Raw genomic sequence first — 19,457 nt, 5'->3', positions numbered from 1 at the left:
TTACAGATGGTTTAAAATGACCAGCCAAACTCCACTTGGACCTGTTGACTTCAATCACCTGAAGATTTGGTTCTCATTATGAAATATATTTACTCAGTGCTGAATTTTATTACTTCTAGGCTGACAGAAAATTTGCATAATAAAATTGTGTTGTTTAAAGGGGATGGTAGAAAAAATTATTGATTGAGAGAGATGAGACTGCATCCTATATAATACTGTATTATCTTCTATTGCATCTTCAGTCAGAATTATAACACTTTCAGGAAAAAGCAGAAGATGTTTTTCTGAAAACAGCTTCACTGATAAAAATATGTAATTACCTTTCTCAGCTAAAGTTTCTACTACCATGCACCTGAAGAGGCATGTTTGGTGAATATACAACCAAATTCCCTGAGGGAAATTCCCTGTGTAATCTTTGCCATAGGAAGCTGAAAGAATCAGAAGTTTTGTGAGGAAGGCTCCAGCTTGTTCTGGCAAGGTTATTTGCTAATCATATATAAGGCCAGGCTCAGCCTGATGCAAATTAAAGTAACTTGAACAACAGAAAAATCAAGTGAAAATACTAAAAAGGAAATAAAATTATATTGTTTCCCTTTAAAAATGAAATACAGATTTTCTGTGGTTACATCTTGAAATGAAGTGCCCTTTAAATTATGAAGGATTAACTGTTCTTGGTTTTCTATCTTGATTGCATACAACAAAAGTCCCTACAAAACAATTTCATAACCAGTTAATAAACAATATTTTCATGTATTGAAAGCCTCACTCTCAGCTATAGACCATCATTCATCCAATGGCCTGCATTGCCCCAAAACTTGTGAAGAAAACTCTTGAGATTTCTTCTCAGTGAAATAATGCCTGAGACATTGTTTTACTATCTTTTATATGGCTCCAATCTTTATGCTTTTATCTGCTTCAAGGGGTCCTATGTTCTTATTGCCTTCTTGGGAAAACTGGAGGGAGCAGATTGCTTACATGTGTAGCTGCAGTGCCCATCCTCAGCACTGACTAACATGCTCTCCCAGCCTGTGTGTGGTATAGCTGAGGCTGTGAAAAAGCACAGCTCTTCTTGTGCAATGCTTTCAGCCCAGCACTGCTGTCATGACGCTAGCAAAAATAAAAATCCACAAGTGTTGCGTGAAGTAAAAAGGAGAAGGTTTAAGGGCTGCACAATGCTTATTCATGCTTAGTTATTGCTTAATAAAAATTTTGATTCAAGTAAATGCCCTTAGACTTGAGAAAGGCAGGGCTAAGAAAAGGCCCTGGTGGCAGAGGTCATGGTCAAGTAGGTCTTGTAGGAGCAGGACTCACTTCACCAAAGTGCCCTGCCCAGGCATCAGGGAAACAGGAATTGGTTTGGATGCTGTAGCTCCAGACTTCTTCCTCTCCCCTTGTCCTGGTGCCATCCCCTTAAGTGTCATCAATACAAGGCCCATTTGGTGGCTGTGAAGAACAGCCTCTCCTCCCAGTCCTTGATTCACAAAACAGAAGGTGATCACCAAGGGCAAGACAGAGGTAGAGAAGAGTTCTTTCTTCTGGTGTTATCTGCACCTTTCTTTTCTGTGAGTGTGGTTCATACAAGTGGAGTATTTCATCATTAGAGCACCTCTCCTATAAGGAAATACTGAGACAATTGGGATTGTTAATCTGGAGAAGGCTCTGGAGATATTTTATTGCAGGCTTCCAGTGCCTGAAGTTGCTCTGAGAGAGCTGGAGAGGGATTCTGGACAAGGTCCTGAAATGCCAGGACAAGGGGCAATGGCTTCCCACTGCCAGAGGACAGGGTTAGATGGGATATTGAGAAGGAATTCTTCCTGTGATGGTGGCGAGGCCCTGGCACAGGGTGCCCAGAGAAGCTTTGGCTGCCCCTAGACCCCTGGCAGTGTCCAAGGCCAGCTTGGATGGGGCTTGGAGCACTCTGGGACAGTGGAAGGTGTCCCTGCCCATGGCAGGGGGTGGGACAGGGTGGGTTTTAAGGTCCTTTTGAACAAAAAGCATTCCAGGAGTACATGAGTCAGGCTGTACAAAATGATGTGTGTTATGAACAAAGTTTCCAGGTGTTCCCCAGAGAGGCGGGCAGGGCCTTCCTAGTTCCCATGGCAACACTGGAATGACTGCTGGCTATCGGTATTGAAATGTTAATTAGTTAATTGCTCTGTTTGTTTTCCCTAAACTACCTAGAGGTAACCTGCCTTCCCCCCCACCACACTGACATTCTGGGACTAACGTGCAAATAAGAAAACCCCCTGGGATCATGGGAGTATTTCTGGGGGGTAAAGGCAGCCCTAAATAAAAAACTAAACACAGTAGAGGGGGATGGACAAATGCCCTAGCCGAGGAAGAGGGAAACACAACCCGTGATCAACTGTTGTCTGTCACCATAACTTCAAAGCAACTAGACTGGGGTGGGCCAGGGTCAAGTGGAGCCAGAAGAGCCAGGGGGCCTGCGCTGGGGCTGCCACCAGGGAAGGACCAGGGAAGGAGCTGGGACAGCTGTTGTTCTGGACTTCAGCAACAGACTGTGCACTTCACGCCTCCTCATCCTTTGGCCACCGGTTGTGCCACAGGAAAGAAGAAGAGACAGCTGCTGCTCTGGACTTCAGAGACAGACTCTGCATGCTTCCTTCCTTTCTGGCACCTGGAAGAGCTACAACAACGCGGGCAAGCTCTGTTCAGGACCACTGCTCAGCTGATCTCTTTAATAAAGAGCTGAACATTAATAAAGGCATAAGCCCTGTTCATTTCACTGTGGACTCTTCCAACACCAGAGGCTTTTGGTCACCTCCCTGGAGTCAGCAGTGCCCTGGCAGAGTCTTGGCTCAGGTCACTGCTGCTGGACAGCATCTGACCCACACTGTCCCAGTGTCAGCATAGATGACACCAACACCATGGCAGCAGCAATGCTGGCCATGCACTCCAACCAGGCCCCAAACACCCACAATGTTCACTGTGGCAGCTCTGTGCCTCAGCCTCCTGCCCTGTGTGCCCAAGTCAGACTCTGTTCTGCAATAGTTGACCTACAACTTGCTATGGCCTTGCCCCATCTTGTGTCTCCAGGCCATGACAATCCTACAGTGTGTCCCTTCTCTCCTTCAGGAGCAGGAAAAGAGGAGCCAGTGCCAGCCTGCACTGCTCTTCCCCCACCCCTTGGGGGCCATTAGTTGTTCTCCATTTCCTGAGCAAGCTGCTGGAGCAGAGCTATGGCATTCTGGGATCAGTGAGTGTCCCGAGGGTGGGAGGGAAGGAAATGCTCTTCTGCTGGGGAAGGAAGAAGTTTCCTGCTGGAGAAAGGGACAAAAGAGCAGCAGCCCCAAGTCCTCCTCTGCACCTTGTTCCACAAACCAACATCTTCCTTGGCAGAAGAGGCCAGGGTTGAATCAGAACTTCCTGGCAAAGGATGAACAAGATAGCAAGACAAAGAAGCCAACAAGAGCCCTTTGCCTTCTCTACAGACCACAAAGCTCAGTGGCCTTTTTTAATTCCCCACAAATTAGTCAGAAACCCAGCACTCAGTGGTTTGATTTTAGCATTGGATGCTCAAAGGTTGCTGTTGCCCACCATGACTGAGGTGGAAACATGACTGGAGGCCTCATGCCCATGGAGCAGGTGAAGTGCGTGGTTAGCAAAGCCTAATTTATTTTTTGGGGGTGAGAGTGTTTTTTTTTCCTTAAAATCCCATTAGACCATTCTGAAGAATATACCCTCTTTAAGAAGAGACACTTCAGGCCTAATTGTGACCTCCTTCCATTACCTGAAGGAGCTGACAAGAAAGATGGAGAGAGAGACTATTTACAAAAGCCTGGAGTGACAGGACAAAGGGAATGGCTTCCCACTGATGGGTGCAGGGTGGATGTTAGGATATTGGGAAGGAATTCTCCCTGTGAGGGTGGGGAGGCCCTGGCACAGGGTGCCCAGAAGAGCTGTGGCTGCCCCTGGATCCCTGGAAGTGTCCAAGGCCAGAATGGACGGGGCTTGGAGCAGCCTGGGATAGTGGAAGGTGCCTCTGCCCATGGCAGGGGATGGAACTGTAAAGGTCCCTTTCAACCCAGACTACCTAAACACTTTGTAATTCATGGAAGGAATGTGCCAAACCAATCATTTCCTTTTATGATGGGGCTTTGCCTTCAGCGTGTGATAGCTGCCAACACCAAATGCACAAAACAAGCAACACAACCCACAAAGCAGAACTAAGTCAGAAGTTTCTTGCTTCTCCAGAAGTGCCCGTGGGTGGGTCTCCTGCACCCTACATACCTGATATACAGTCCTCTATTGTGTAACTAAAGGATGGGATGAACTGACAGCAGAATTCCCAGCTGACATCAGACTGGAGAGGGAGGGAAGAAATTATACCCCTTCCAAAGTACAGCCCCTGCCAACGTGTTTTGGATATCCGTTATAAGCGAGACTGCTCACATCCTTCCTTCACTTCACATCTGATTTATAAAACCAGGAAGCCAGAGTGGAGGTTCATGTCTAATGCAGCTAAACAAGATGTACTGAGCACATCCTGCTGTGCCTCTCTCCCCTGGGCTGACACCGCAGTGCCAGGAGCCCTTGCGCTCCCAGAACTCTTCCTTTCCCTCCTTTGCTTTGGTGGCTCCTTTTCAGGGAAAATAAATCTAGATAGAGGCCTTAAAAGCTGACTTACTTAAGAAGATCTAGATAAATCAAAGGATTTAGTAGGATTAGTTTCACCTGAGTTGCAGTGGAATTTCTTGCCATGAGAAAAGCCAGAACTGGCAGTCAATGTACAGCACTTTTATGACATTCCACTCTGGCTGGAAGTAGAGTTTCCTCAGCTACATTCCTGGGGTGAGTAAGTTCTTTGTGGTGTAAGAAGATGTTTTGCTTTTATTTATAAGTTATTAATGACTTTATATTTTTCATTATTGTTTTAAATTACATGAAAATATTTTCAGAAGATACAGCTCCAGTGAGAACTCTAGATGTGATATGGATTGTTTAGCAAGCTAAAACAAAAATACAGGAGCCAGAAAAATCTATAGTTTAAATATTCTTATATGTAGACATAAATATATATATATAACTTTTAAAATAGCAACACAGGTTGGTTGAAACTTGAAGATTATAACTACTCATCATTTTTTGTGAAATATAAACTAAATATATTAAAAAATGACACAAGTTTTCATTAAAATAATATATTAATTTCTGTGAATCTCCTTTATGGGCAAGACTGTTTTCTTTCTGCTTTTTAAATTATAAGCTTGCCCTTAGAAATTGGAAAGCTAGGGTTTATAAACATCTTTTCGTATGAAACATACTTTTACTTCTTACAGAGTTTTGTCACACACCAGCCTCAAATTCCTTATATTGTTGGGGGAGAATAAGTAGATTTTTCACTGTGGACAGTTTAGTTTTATTTTAAGGAGAGATTTCATTGAATGTTGAGTTGGGTTGTTTTTACCACTTTCAAAATGTTCTTGTTATCGTACCAGCAACTCTTAATAAATTTATTAACATGCTACATCATCATACATGTTCAGATTTATACAAGATGTTTTTATGACCTATGCAGAATTCCAAAACCTGTAAATACACTGATAACATTAACAAGGATCAGATGTCTGCTGCTTTTCTGGTATAGAAAATAAGAAGGAAGAAATTCTGAATGTTTGATGAGTTCAGTGCCTTGGTCACTGAATCCGTCGCTGGGTTTTGGGTGCGTGCATTTTGCAGCTCCCGCACAAGTGCTGAACACGTTTTGCACTTTCAGATTAATTCTAGCAAGTTTCTGATACCTTTTTCTCCATTTGGCAAGGGAGGATGGCAAGCCCAGATAAATTTTTTGTAGGGTAATTAGACCACTGATCTTCCTTTCCTGTATCTTAATTTTTAAATGGTAGGGAAGTAAAAACCAAAATAATTTTTAAAATAAGAAATATATTGCAATGCTGTTTTTGTAGTGGATTTCCCCCCCTCCATTTCAAACTCCATTGCAACAAAAAAATATAGTGCTTTATCTCAAAACATACAGCAGTACTACTGAGAAATGTCTGATGTTGAAAAAATGGCAACCATTACTGAATATTATGGGGTCCTTAAAATCCTTTTCTGTGATTAGTTAGAATATGGCTGTAGTAGAACAATTAAATTTGATTTAGGACTTTCCAAGATCTCAACAGTATAGCCTGTTTAATGTTCAGATATATCCCTCACAGCACAGTAACTCACAAGACAGAAAAAATGTTATGAACACAACACACATGAATCACCAAAGACAAGAATGCTAGATGTAAATTAGCTGTTTAATTAAAATGTTGTTTTTCCTTTATTGACTTGGTCATGACAACCATTAGAACTTGTAACTTAAAATGCAAAGAATGTAAGAATTTCATGTAAAATACTGAAGCACTTAGCAAACCTCTTTCTATCTGTAGAATATACATACATAGTGAAGATATTTGACGTTTTGAGCCATAGTGATTTTGCAGCAATCAGAAATACAGCAGGTACTTCACAGAGAAATAGAAATTCCTTCCCTAAAAACATTTACAGTTTAAAGTCCTGAAAATGTTACTGACAATAAAAATTACATCTGCCGCCCTTCAATTCACGTTACCATTGCCCCTCTCTTCCCTTCATTGTTCCTAATGCTCCACTTTTGCTGCCTTTATTCTTCAGGCAAGTGAAGAAACATTTAACGAAGAACACATCCTCTAAAGTTTTTTTTTTTTTCTTTCTTTCTTTCTTTCTTTCTTTCTTTCTTTCTTTCTTTCTTTCTTTCTTTCTTTCTTTCTTTCTTTCTTTCTTTCTTTCTTTCTTTCTTTCTTTCTTTCTTTCTTTCTTTCTTTCTTTCTTTCCTTCCTTCCCTTCCTTCCTTCCTTCCCTTCCCTTCCCTTCCCTTCCCTTCCCTTCCCTTCCCTTCCCTTCCCTTCCCTTCCCTTCCCTTCCCTTCCCTTCCCTTCCCTTCCCTTCCCTTCCCTTCCCTTCCCTTCCCTTCCCTTCCCTTCCCTTCCCTTCCCTTCCCTTCCCTTCCCTTCCCTTCCCTTCCCTTCCCTTCCCTTCCCTTCCCTTCCCTTCCCTTCCCTTCCCTTCCCTTCCCTTCCCTTCCCTTCCCTTCCCTTCCCTTCCCTTCCCTTCCCTTTCCTTCCCTTTCCTTCCTTCCTTTCCTTCCTTCCTTTCCTTCCTTCCTTTCCTTCCTTTCCTTCCTTTCCTTCCTTTCCTTCCTTTCCTTTCCTTCCTTCCTTCCTTTCCTTCCTTCCTTCCTTTCCTTTCTTTCCTTTCTTTCTTTTCTTTCCTTTCTTTTATTTTTTAATATGAAAGCAGGATCAAGTCAGACAAGTATATCACACAAATTTGAAACATTCAGTCTTCAGCTAAAACACTTCCTGATTAATTATGAAAGTGAAAGAGAAGGTTAGGATTAACTGCTCATGGGCAGTTGCCATTCTTAAATTACATAATGAAAGGCATGATGGATAAAGCTTTTCAATAAATGCTTTGCCTAGAATAGTTCCAATCCAAAAGCTCTGACATTTTCAATATTTCTGTCATCAATACACTCTATTTCACTTCTCAGGGATTTAAAGTATTTAAATTGCAAAACAAAATCTTATACTGATCACAAGATTCTAAAAATGAGAGTGACGGGTAAAGAAATTAAGTCAAATCTGGCAGAAATATTTTAGATCATCATGAGAGTGAAAGACAACTCACATTATGAATTTTCAAGCAAAGAAAAGGAATGAGAGAAGATGGGAAAAGAGTAACCAGAGAATATCAACAGGGAGTTGTTGCTGTTGAGATGGACACACAACATACACACACACACTTCTGCAGAGACAACAATGGCTTCTCTTTATTACAAATTGTTCTTAAGTTTTATACACTTAACAAAGCGTGATCTTAAGTCATTAGTTACATCAAAACAGCTCATTATATTCATTGGACAAAACAATAGCTCATTGTACTTTATTGGTACAAAGTAATTAATGTCAATTAATTGGTAAGAGTTTACAACAAATTATTTAGGCTCGTATGCTGCTCACTAAGGCATGTATCCTCTAACTCAAATATCCCTTATGTGTCTATTTTTTTGGTTTCCATGCTAACGGCCTTGCTTTCTTCTTTGCTATGGATAAACTCGTATTTTATCAATTTCTTCTTCTGCTAACTCAGTTGTTTAGCCTGAAGACCAGCTGCTAAACCTATCCACAGGGAGTGGGAGGTTGGGGGTTTTTATGTTGCATAAACCCAGCAGTAAATCCAGTACCAACCTGTAGCCGTGTGGATTTCAGTCCTTTTGACTGCTTCTAGTGAAAGAGCATCCTTTGATTTCACAGACTATCAGAGCAACCATTGGACACCAGACCTCTTGAGCCTAAAGGTAAGACATTCTCCTGAGCTGTAGCATTATTACACCAAAATGCAATGCTTCAATTCACAATATTTTACTCAAAAGCGTAAATCGGATTGGTTTCACTTTCACTTCATGTGCCGCTTCTTCCACTGCTAATGCTAAGGTTTCTCTGAGTGGTCTTCAAACATGCCCATCTTCTCCATTACTTATCACAGAAAAAAAAGTAATTTTATAGCAGTGCAACTCTGCAGAACCAGCAGCAAGGGATGTGCCACTGAAGTAACAAAGGTCTTAAACTGCTTTCCACTGACCTTTGCAAAGACAGATGTGCATAACCTGATGTTTCTGGGATATTTGTTACATCTACTCCCATGCAAAAGCAAGAACTTATCAGATATAATCTGTTTAACCAAGTTGGCTGCTTTCAGGAGGGATCAGGAGCTCAGCTGTAAGAGAATGGGAGACCTCACTGAGTGCTGGTAGCCCTTCTGCAAAGGAGCTCTCATGATTCATTGTATTGTTCAAACCTCATCCTGTCATGATGCTTCAGACACTTCATTCCTCTATTTTTAATTGTTGTTACCCATTTTCACACATATGGATAAGGATTTGCTTGACAGTGATAATCTGCTCTGTTTTTAATATATTAGGTGTAAAATCTGCACATTTGTATTCTGATGTTCCTTCTACTGAAATGCTTTTGCTGTTTGGCAGCTATTTCACATTTGCCTTCCCAAGTCTCTAAGGAATGTCTGATTTGTCACGGCACTGACTTCAATTGATTCTCAGGGTACTGGGACCCCCTAGGTCAGTCATTCTTTTTGAAGATGGAGGCAAAAAATGGATGATGGATCAGGGGGGTCTCAGGGTCCTCTGCTGGAGGACCATGATTGTAAGACTGATCAAATCCTAGTTGAAATTGTGTGGGATCTGCTACCCCAGCCTGATCCCTAAAAATCAATGGGCCCTGATGGAATTTGTCCAAAATCTTCAAAGAGGTGTTAATGTCATCATAAAGCCCCTTTTGATGATTTTTGAGTGATTTTAGGAATCCAGACTGGTTCCAGTCAAGTGGAAGTAGGCAGATATTGTCCTGATTTTCAAGAAGGGCAAGAAGGTGGACCCTGGAAACTACAGGACTGTCAGTGTCCCTTTCAATGCCCAGTAAAATCATGGAAAAAGGTTATTTTGGGAAGTATTGAAAAACAGCTGGAGGACAATGCAGCCATTGGTCACAGCCAGCATGGCTTCATGAGGAGACAGTCCTCCTTGTCCAACCTGATTTACTTCTATGGAAGTATGGAACAACACCTGGTCAATCTAGGAATGCCAGTAGATGTAATTATTTTGGACTTCAGCAAAGCCTTCCATACTGTATTTCAGAGGATTCTTCTGGACAAAACATCCATCCCAACACTGGACAAACACATCATGGGAGGTGAGAGCAACTGGCTCATGGGCTGGGCACAAAGGTGACAGTGACTGGGGTGACATCAGACTAGCACAGGTCATTAGTGAGGTTCCAGAGGGCTCAATCTTCATCCCTGTGCTCTTCAACACCTTCATAACTGAGCTGGCTGCAGGACTGGAAGGAAAACTGAGCAAGTTCACAGATGATGCAGAACTGGAAGGAGCTGTTGACTCCCTTAAAGAAAAGGGAGGCTCTGCAGGGAGAGCTCAACAAATGAGAGAACTGAGCCATCAGTGACCACATGGAGCTCAACACGGGGAGGTGCCAGATTCTGCACCTGGCGTGGGGTAACCCTGGGTGTGTGAGCAGACTGGGAATGGGATGCTGGGAAGCAGTTGCAGGAAGAGCTCCTGGTCGATGGCAAGTCGGATGTGAGTCAGCAGTGCCCTGACAGCCAGGAGAGATATCCCTGTCCTGGAGGGCATCAGGTCCAACATCTCCAGCCAGGGAAAGGAGAGGATTGTCCTGCTCTGCTCTGCAGAGGCCGGACCTCCAGTCCTCGGGGCAGTTTGTGCACCACAATATAAAAAAAGACATTAAGCCCTTAAAGTACATCCAAACGAGGCCACAAGGATGGGAAAAGTTCTGGAGGAGCCACATGACAAGAGGCTGAGGGGGCTTGGTCTGTTCAGCTGGAGAAGAGCCTGAGGGGAGACCTCATTGGGGTTTTCAACATCCTCATGAGGGGCAGCAGAGAGGCAGCTCTGATCTCTGCTCTCTGTGACAGGGACAGTACCCAGGGAATGGCTGAAGCTATGCCAGGGGAAGGGCAGGCTGGAGATCAGGGAAAGGTTCTTTCCCAGAGGGTGCTGGCACTGCCCAGGCTGCCCAGGGGATGGGCACGGCCCCGAGGCTGCCAGAGCTCCAGGAGCGTTGGGACAGCGCTGCCAGGGGTGCCCAGGGTGGGGCTGTTGGGTGTCTGTGCAGGGATGGGGCTGGGCTGGGTGATCCTGTGGGTCCCTCCCAGCTCAGGATATCCTGTGATTCTGTTCTATGGCTCTGTACACAAGTATTTTAAGTAGGGGACTTGCATCACACCTGGGTCTGGAGCACAGTGCTCTATGTGTGCATATATAGGTTTTATCTTTCTCTAGAAACCTTACAAAAAATGAGATAATAATTCCTGGCCTGCTTATTTTCTTCTACCATGTGATCCCTGGCTTAGACTGAACTGTTTCAGAGATGTGTTTGATCTTCATTACAGTGGTTGGGATTCTTGAAAGCCACCAGCACAAATTCATCTCTTAAATTACCCACAGGTCTTGATGCTTCTGTCCTGCCTTGTCTAGTAAGTTTTGACAAGTAAGTTATCAGATTAATAACTCTTCTCAAATGGGGCTGATTGAGAAAATGGGAAGCAGCTTCAAAGCACAAATGATCAATTGTTTCAAGAAACACAGGAGATCTTTGGGGGTGCTGAACCAATTTATCCATCCCTTCTTTGGATAATATTTCGAGCCAATTACCCAGAGTTTACACCAGTCTGGATATGAATTTCATCTAGTTCTAATCAACTAGAACTTTTGTTCTTTGGCTTTGCTAATCTCAACTACAGTGAATTTCACATCTCAGTTAATGCTGGGTTTATTTACATCACAGCAGATTCATTGGATGACCAGGACAAGATGCTTCGTAACGTGATCTTGCACATTATTGCTGCTGTCATTTAATATTAGAGGATGAAAGAAAGTTATTACTAAGTACAGAGGTTTGAGAGCTTGTTCTTCCAGGAGAAGATTTCAGCATGGATTTAAAAAACCAAACCAAACCCAATATCATAGCATGAAAATGCTGAATTTTTACTTTGCTCTGCCAACATTTCCCATCGTTGTACTGTTCAGCTGCCCAAAAGCTTACTTTCTTTTTCCTCATAGGGGTGAGCAGCACAATCATGTGAAATCTGTAACTGTCCCTTCAGATGGTCCTTCCAGTAAATATCACCTGCTGATATTGGCATGTCACAGAAGCAGAGAACCTTCTGCCTACTGAAACCTGTGGCAGACTTGTAAACAACAGCATTTTAATTTAACTTGCTTATTTATATATTAGAAAAAAACCCCATCTTTTAAGCCAAGATAAGCCGTTTTCAGAATAGTAATGTTTTACTAATAAAAACATTTGCAACTGAGATTAAAGCTTAAAAAATATTAATATATTAGATTCTTGTACTGTACAAGTGCAGCAAATCAAGCTGCATTCTGTCAGGCTCAGCTGCTTTCTGTCACAGGAACATGACTCCAAAAATCAAAGAGATGTTACTGATAGAAGTCAGATCTCATATACCCATGAAAGACATCAAATCCTCTTATAAAATGGTACAAGGCCGTTAAAACACATGATCTATAACAATCCACAGACTATTCAAAAGGCTTGCAGATGATGGGTGCACACTCACCCTGGTGTGAATCAAACAGACCCCATATGTACCCAGATCCTTGTGGGGACTCTTTTTGTCTCAACCCATTCTCAATGCCACCAATTGCATCTGCAAGAGATGCTCAGGGCAGGGTGCAGAGAGGAGGTGGCACAAAGGAGTCAAAGAACAAAGAGTGATGGAGGGCATGGTGAGGGAGCCGCAAGAAATTATGAGGAGATGGAGAGGTTGACAAAATGTGGGGAATTGAGGGAGATCAAAAAGCATGGATATTGGGAAAAATGATGGGGATAAAGAAAAGACAGTTAAAGACAGGTGGATAAAGGAGAGTGTAAAAACACATCAGAGAGGAAAGGAAACTTGGCTGGAAAAATGGGGGAAAACAAATATCATAGAGGAAAACATTCATGTACAGAACAGGAGGAAGAAAAGCCAAGACGTGCTAACTATGGAATAAGGGGAATAAGGAAAGGCAAAATACATTGATTTTGTAGTAATGCAAAAGAATGGAAAATAAAAGAGCCAAACAGGGAGAAAATGAAACACTGAGATAAAGCCAAGAAAAGAAGCCCAAATGTGCTCACGCACTAAATTTTTACGAGAGTGGTACAATGTATGCAAACCAGGTGTTCTGCATCACGTCTGACAACCCAAACCACAGTCCACCATGACAGTGGAGCTTCTTTACAAAGCAGCACAGAACAAATCCCTGGGATTTCTTTCCCTTTTAAATGACAAAATTAATTGAATCCCATAAATGTCTGCAATATAATGAGATTTAAATTCAGGGAAGGTAAGCTAAAAACAGAATTTGTCCCTAATTTAGATAACAGCAGTGTCTGAAAAGTAGGGGGTTTGTAATGGGAAATTTAGACTAAGCTTTTATTTCAAGGGGGATTAACAAAAATAAAATTTACAACATGAACTTTGAAATTGCCCTTTCAAAAGGAAGGCTGCCAATGCTGTCAATTCCCCTGTAGATATCAGTACATAATTCTGTAATTGGAATGCTTTCAGATGAAGGATTTGGTTGCTGTTAAAGATTTTCATGTGATAAATGCTAGTTTCAGAAACTAACATCCCAACCCTCTGAAATTCACCCAGTTCTAGCAGTGTGCCCCATTTCAAACCCATTACCCAAAAAAAGTGAAGCAGGAACAAGGGAAATACATCTCTCAAGAACCTCAGAAATTCCGTATGTTCATGCAGGTCTGTCTCCCCCCTGCTGTTCCAGGTGTCTTCACACAGCTCCTCTGCGAAGCTGCTCCAAGCACCACTCAGGTGTTTTTCCTCAACAACTTCCTCTCCACCTGGTCCCTCAAATGTTGCTTCTCAAGCACTCAGAGAAGTCCCATTTTGTCCCCAGTATTTCTGGTGGCTGGACACATCTTTCCTTCACGCAGGAACTCCGTTGGTGGGTAATCCCTAAGTGTCCCAAGATCCAAGCTAACATTCTGGATGCTTTTTGGAAAAAACACAAGCTAAGCACTGTGTATCTCCTTTAGCAGATGTTCTGCACTCTAAAACAATGCAACATCATAAACTGCTAGTACCTTCAATCAGAAGTAGTAAAAAATAAAATTAACAACTTTAGATATTTATGGAATTTTCCACTTTGGGGGTTGTAAGGAGTAGTTCCTGCTCCAAGGCAGCAATTCCCATGGCCCCATGTTTGCAAATTTTTCAAGTCCTGTAAAGTCAGCTCATGTTACCTTTCTATCATCTTTCTCACCTAAACTGCCAGAGTTTGGCAGGCTGACTGAGAGAAACAAAAAAAATAAAAGTAATAAAAAGACCTTCTAAAGAGGCATTTTTCCTTCCCCAGAAAAGTCTTGATGAGATCCTCAGTACTAAAAAATACAGACTTGCTCATAAGACAGAGAAATGCAAGGGGGCTGCAGTTTTATTTCATATTAGAGCTTCAACCCCTCAATCATTGTTGAGGCTGTTAAATCAAATTTGATCATTCACCTTCCTAAGAACCCATTGCTGCTTTGAAAATCCTTCCAGTCAGAAGCTTTTGGTGCCCTAGGCTGCAAACATGAGCAGTGTTGTCAGCAGCTAAAGAGCTCAACCATTGCTTGTTTCTATCCCCTTGCACAGAACTCACCAAAATAGGCATAAAAAGCCCAAAAACCCAACCCTCATGGCACACATGACATGCACATGGCTGCAAAATAGCCAGCAAAAAGTATTAATATACCCCGGATATGTATAATGAAACCCTTGAAATGATAAAGGGACATTTGATATGTCTTGAATAATCACACCCACATTCAGGTAAACTCATCTGGTTTTGTACATGCTTTTATCAAGCTTAAGAAAAATAGCTTTTCCTCACACTTTGACTCTTAGTGACTCCACAGAACTATCTAATTGGAATGGAGCTAATGGAAACCTCCCAGCCCTCCTGCCCCGGCAGTGGCTGAGGAGCCGATCGTGCAGATGCCCAGCATCCACAGTGATCTTCAGGGAGCCAGGCAGGGTCCCCTGCAGCAAGGAGCCTGAAACAAGCACTGTAGAGCACAACGGGTAGGGTTTTAGCAGCAGGCCTTTTCCTCCCCCTGCTATCTATCCTTTTCTCCCTGAGTGACAGGAAAATCCCAGCTGGAATCGCCTCTGCCTGAAGACGGTCGGACCGGGTCTGTCCTGGTGGGTTTCAAACGGGAGGAAAAGGAGGGGCTGAGGGTCAACTTTCCATTGGATTTTTTTACCATGAGACAGCAAAGAGAGAAGGAGGGGAAAAAAAAAAAAAAAAAAAAAAAAAAGGAGGGGTGGGGAGGGTGTCGAGGGGAGAACTGATAAAAAGCAGGAATTGAAGCAGGACAGACTGACCATCGGTGCTCTGCTCCGCGCTCGGGGCGGCGCGGGCAGCGCCGCGGGCCAGCGGCAGCGCTCCGCTGCCAGGGCCCGCCCTGCCCGCGGAGCAGCGGGACGAGGGAGCGGCTGGCTGGGCCTGGGGCCTGGTGACCGGGACACCTTTCTGCTTCGGTAGGACCAAAGCCCTGGACCTTCCACAGGGCATTTTCCTTGCGCTCCTCTCCCGGACCGAGCCGATCCCCTCTGCCTGCCGCGCAGCGCCGGAGAGATTTGCCTGCCTTTACCTCAGACCAGTCCTGCAGATTCTGCCTCACGGGTCTGGCAAGCGGCAACGTTTTCAAACTCTCTTAACTTTGTTATTTTACCATTTTATTCTTCTGCATTTATTTGCTCCACTCTTCTGTTCTACTCCAAAGCCTTCTTTTCCAGGCACTGCCTGCGATTTAGGTTGTTTCGATTCTATTTGGTGTTTCTGTCTCTTCAATTTTTTTTTTTTTGTTGTTGCAAATTTTGCTTTTTCGTTTAGCCTACTTCTAAGTTTTTTTTCCCCTGAAATTATTTTAGATATTACATTATCTCTCTTCACTCTTTTATTACATGATTTTAACAACGTACATTTGAACTAACGTACATTAAAATTAACAACGTACATTTCCTAAGCTGTATTTTTACACTGTTCCAGTTGATTAGCTATATTATTTTATTCCCCTGTCGAATTGCAGTAACTGAAATGATGATATAATGCTAAAATAAATCTCTATTTTCCTGAAGCTTTCATAACTCCAGAAAGATAAGGGATTGGATTTTATCTATTTTAGAAGTGATAATATTTGTCTTTGAACATCAGACTGTAATTATTTTTCTGACTTGCCCTGTCAGCTTTTGCTGTAGCACCTCACAAAACGAATCCTACACTTCACATATCCCATTGTCCAGTCTTCCATTAGTATTCTTAATAGTCTTTAATTTTGTGTGAGTTCAGCAAGCAATGGTTTCTTTACACAGTTAACAAGACACAAAATGCAGAGATCATTTCCGACTGGTGTTTGCAGCACCAGAATTTTTATATCAACATCAATTTCTACTCAATGCTATCAATTTTATAGACCCTGCAGTCACTGGAAAGTGAACAATTTTATTGGAATTTTATTGTGGTTGTTGTTTTCCAAAAAGGACTAATTTCTTTCTGTTGTCCAGATTGTTGTCTACTTTTCCCTGCTTTATTTCTGCAGCTATACTTTACAGCTCTCTCTTTCTGCTGCCTTTCAGCCACACCACGAAGGCAAAGGAGAGCACACTGTGTTCTAAAGTGCCTCGGGTGCTGGGCCTGGAAATTTTGGAGTTTCTGGGCATCTTCTTAATGTGAGAAACGCTCTGACCAAGGCTGGGAAAGTCCTGCAGAGACATCACTGGACTGTCCCCCTGTCTGTCCTTTTAAAATTCCAGGCATTTTATTTGGATGGGCTGAAGTCTCTCATTTTAGACACTTTAATCAATCTCTTTCAGAAAGGTCTTTGCAGCTTATTAGGGCTTGAGGGGGATTTTTTGTCATTTGGTTTTCGTGGTGGTTTGGAGCCTTTTTTGTTGCTATTTTTAGTTGGGTTTGTTTATTCTTTGGTTATTTGTTCTAGTTTGGGGTTCTCCCCCCCCCCCCCCTCCCCGAGAACATCCCATGTTTGCTTTATAAATATCACAGTTTCATTTCCTGGTGCATTTCCCACTTCAGAGAATAATTATTTTTTCCCCACTGAAGCAGGCTCAGAAAGCTTTCACAAGCATTCTAGTCCAAATGCAAAAATGCACAGAAACCAGAGTGTTTTCCCTAATTATCTTCCCTTTTTCTTGTACGTAAAAAACCCTCAATTCACTGAAAACTGAAGGATTTTGCCAGCTTAAAATATATTTTCTTTTTCTTTATCATTCCCCTCAATATGTTACACACAGACACAGAAGCAAAGATACACATTAATCAGTCCCCAGCATTTTGCAGACTGAACACCTACTAAGACCCTTGAATAAATAATTAACACCTTGTTAATTAAGTGTGCATGCTCATGGAGGATATTTGCATAGAAGAATTATTAACTTATTTTTTAAATATTAATAACGTTCCTTTGAAAAAGCAAATTTCATGGAAAAAACCCAACATAAGTGGAATAGTCATATTTTTTTTCTTTCAATCAAATCAGACAATTTCTCTTCAAATTTCTTTACTTGGGTGGTTAAACTTCTATTTAATTTGCAATAAGTATATTGAATTTGAGTGATTAGGAGACAAAAGGCAGCACTTTCTGTAGGGAACATTCACAACACCTTTTCCATTTGCTTCTCTCTGCATTTTGAAATGCTCATGCCATTAAAAAAACAACCTGGGATAACGAGAAAGACATTACATTCCAAATAGTATTGAATTAAGCATTGTGAATCCATAACTGTTTAGCAAAATATGAAGTATGGGTTTTGTCCTGACAATAGAAATATCCCAGTTAAAAATGCCTGGTTGTACACATCAGCCTCTTTGTATCTCCCTGCAGAGCAAAACTTTAAATTAATTTTGTCATGAACTTTTATAAAGTTCCCATAACTGAGGCGTTTCCTGTGCCAGGGGAAAGCAGCTCTGGAAGGGGTAGCTGTGCTTGGAGCAGCTGCAGGTCCCAGGCCCAGCTGCTGGTGGCAGCAGGGATGTTCTATTGGGGGAACACTCTGGGAAGGCTCAGCTGACAGACACATCCATGTATTTTGTGGGTGGAAATGTATTTGCTTAAAAGAAAAATTCAGAAAGTGGCCAGTTCCCAATGGGGAACCATCCAGAGGCCCAGAGTGCATCATCAGATGTAACACATGTTACCACATATTTTAATATATATATTTTTTTATAATTTATATATATATATATATATATATATATATATATATATATATGTGTGTGTGTGTGTGTGTGTGTGTGTGTGTGTGTGTTTGTGTAATAATAGATATTATTATTTTTATATAACTAATATTTTTATATCTATAGAAATAATATCTATGTATCTATTATTTAAAATTCATGCTGAGATTTTAATCATTTACATGTGGAATTTTAAGGCTTGTTCTTTCAGTATATTCTTAAGGTTTTGAAATGGACTGCTTCAATAGGTCTGATTCAATACCTGACACTCTGGAGGTAACTTTTATTTTCCATGACCTAAAGTGGTTTTAGTGATAGCAAAATGTAAGATATAAAAAAACCCAAACAAAAAAAAAGAACAAAAAAAAAAACAGAAAAAAACACAAACCAAGTAAAATAAAGCAAACAAAAAAACCAAAAAAATAAAATAAAAATTAAAAAAAAAGAAGAAAACACTTGGAAATAAGTAAGTAGAGAGATAGGTCAAGTTGGTAGGAAAACTGTAATGCCACAAGTGTAAAAGCAACATCTTTCTTTTCATGATTGTATGAGTCCCCAGAATTCCAGAGTTGAAGTGAACATCCACACTTGGGCACAGCTTCAGACTGGTAAGACAATAAATAAAATTGAAGTTCTAGTCATTAGTTAGCCCATAACACAAACGGTGATGCAATATCAAGCAATTTTGCTTAGAAGCTGTATTTCTTAGGAAAAAAAAAAAAAAAAACAAACTTAGAAATCAATTTTCTGTAGTAGTAAAGCCAAAGGCAGAAGCTCTAAAGTATAGTTGTTACTGAACCAGAATGGTCCAAGTCCTGGAAATGTTTTGGACCTGGCTTCTACTTCTGGAAGCTTTACCCCATTAGAGCTTTGTCATCTTGCTTGAAAACTCATTTTTCACCCCATCCTCATTCCAGTCCTGCCAAGCACATTCAGGAACTGAGACACTCCACATTTTCCCTCTGGATTTCCAGGAACTGAGCATTGAGGCTCTTTTTTGACATACTTTTCAATTCCTTTGGTTTATCCAAACACTTTCCAATAAATGTTTGTTTGTGGAGCGCCTTCCAGAAACAGCCACACCGATCTCAAACAAATCTCCCCCGCCTACTGAAGTTGCTCCAGTTTTCCCATTTGAGAGCTCCATTTGCACTTGTGACAGCAGTGCTACACTGCGAGCTCATTTCCACATCAATCCCAAACCATTTTGCATTCCTGCTTCCCAGAACAGCATTTCTCAGCCCAAATGCACAACAGACATTTTTTTTCTTGGATGTTTGTCCATCATTACTTTGTTCGTAGAATGTTTGTTATTTTCCTGTGGGCAGTTAGTCCATTAATATGCCACTTGCAGAAATTTGTCTTCATCCTTAGTTCCCACTTATGGGCTACACATGGATTTCCCTCCTTCCATGGAAAAGCTGTGCCTCACAGAGCTTTGTAGAGACAGTCTAGATGTCTCACTGATCTTGCACAGATACCCAAGACTGCTCCAATGTCTTCCTTCAATATGGGACACAACATCTGAGTCCCTGATCACAGGATTTTCCACACACACAGACAAGAGCAAAGCAAATAACTT

General features: G+C 41.7%; 1 protein-coding gene across 1 annotated transcript in view; it reads left to right on the top strand.

The window, feature by feature from the left end:
- The first annotated feature begins 14,665 nt into the window (after positions 1-14,665).
- The window catches only part of ASIP (agouti signaling protein), a 35,721-nt gene continuing 30,929 nt past the window's right edge, over positions 14,666-19,457 (top strand). Inside the window, exon 1 of the mRNA XM_068207447.1 lies at positions 14,666-14,820. The gene's annotated coding sequence lies outside the window, so the exon portion shown is untranslated. The remainder of the gene's footprint in view (positions 14,821-19,457) is intronic.

This window comes from Anomalospiza imberbis, chromosome 17, assembly GCF_031753505.1.
Source record: "Anomalospiza imberbis isolate Cuckoo-Finch-1a 21T00152 chromosome 17, ASM3175350v1, whole genome shotgun sequence".
NCBI lineage: Eukaryota > Metazoa > Chordata > Aves > Passeriformes > Viduidae > Anomalospiza > Anomalospiza imberbis.
Note: the sequence above shows the minus strand (reverse complement) of the source record. Positions and strands in the feature narration are given on the sequence as shown.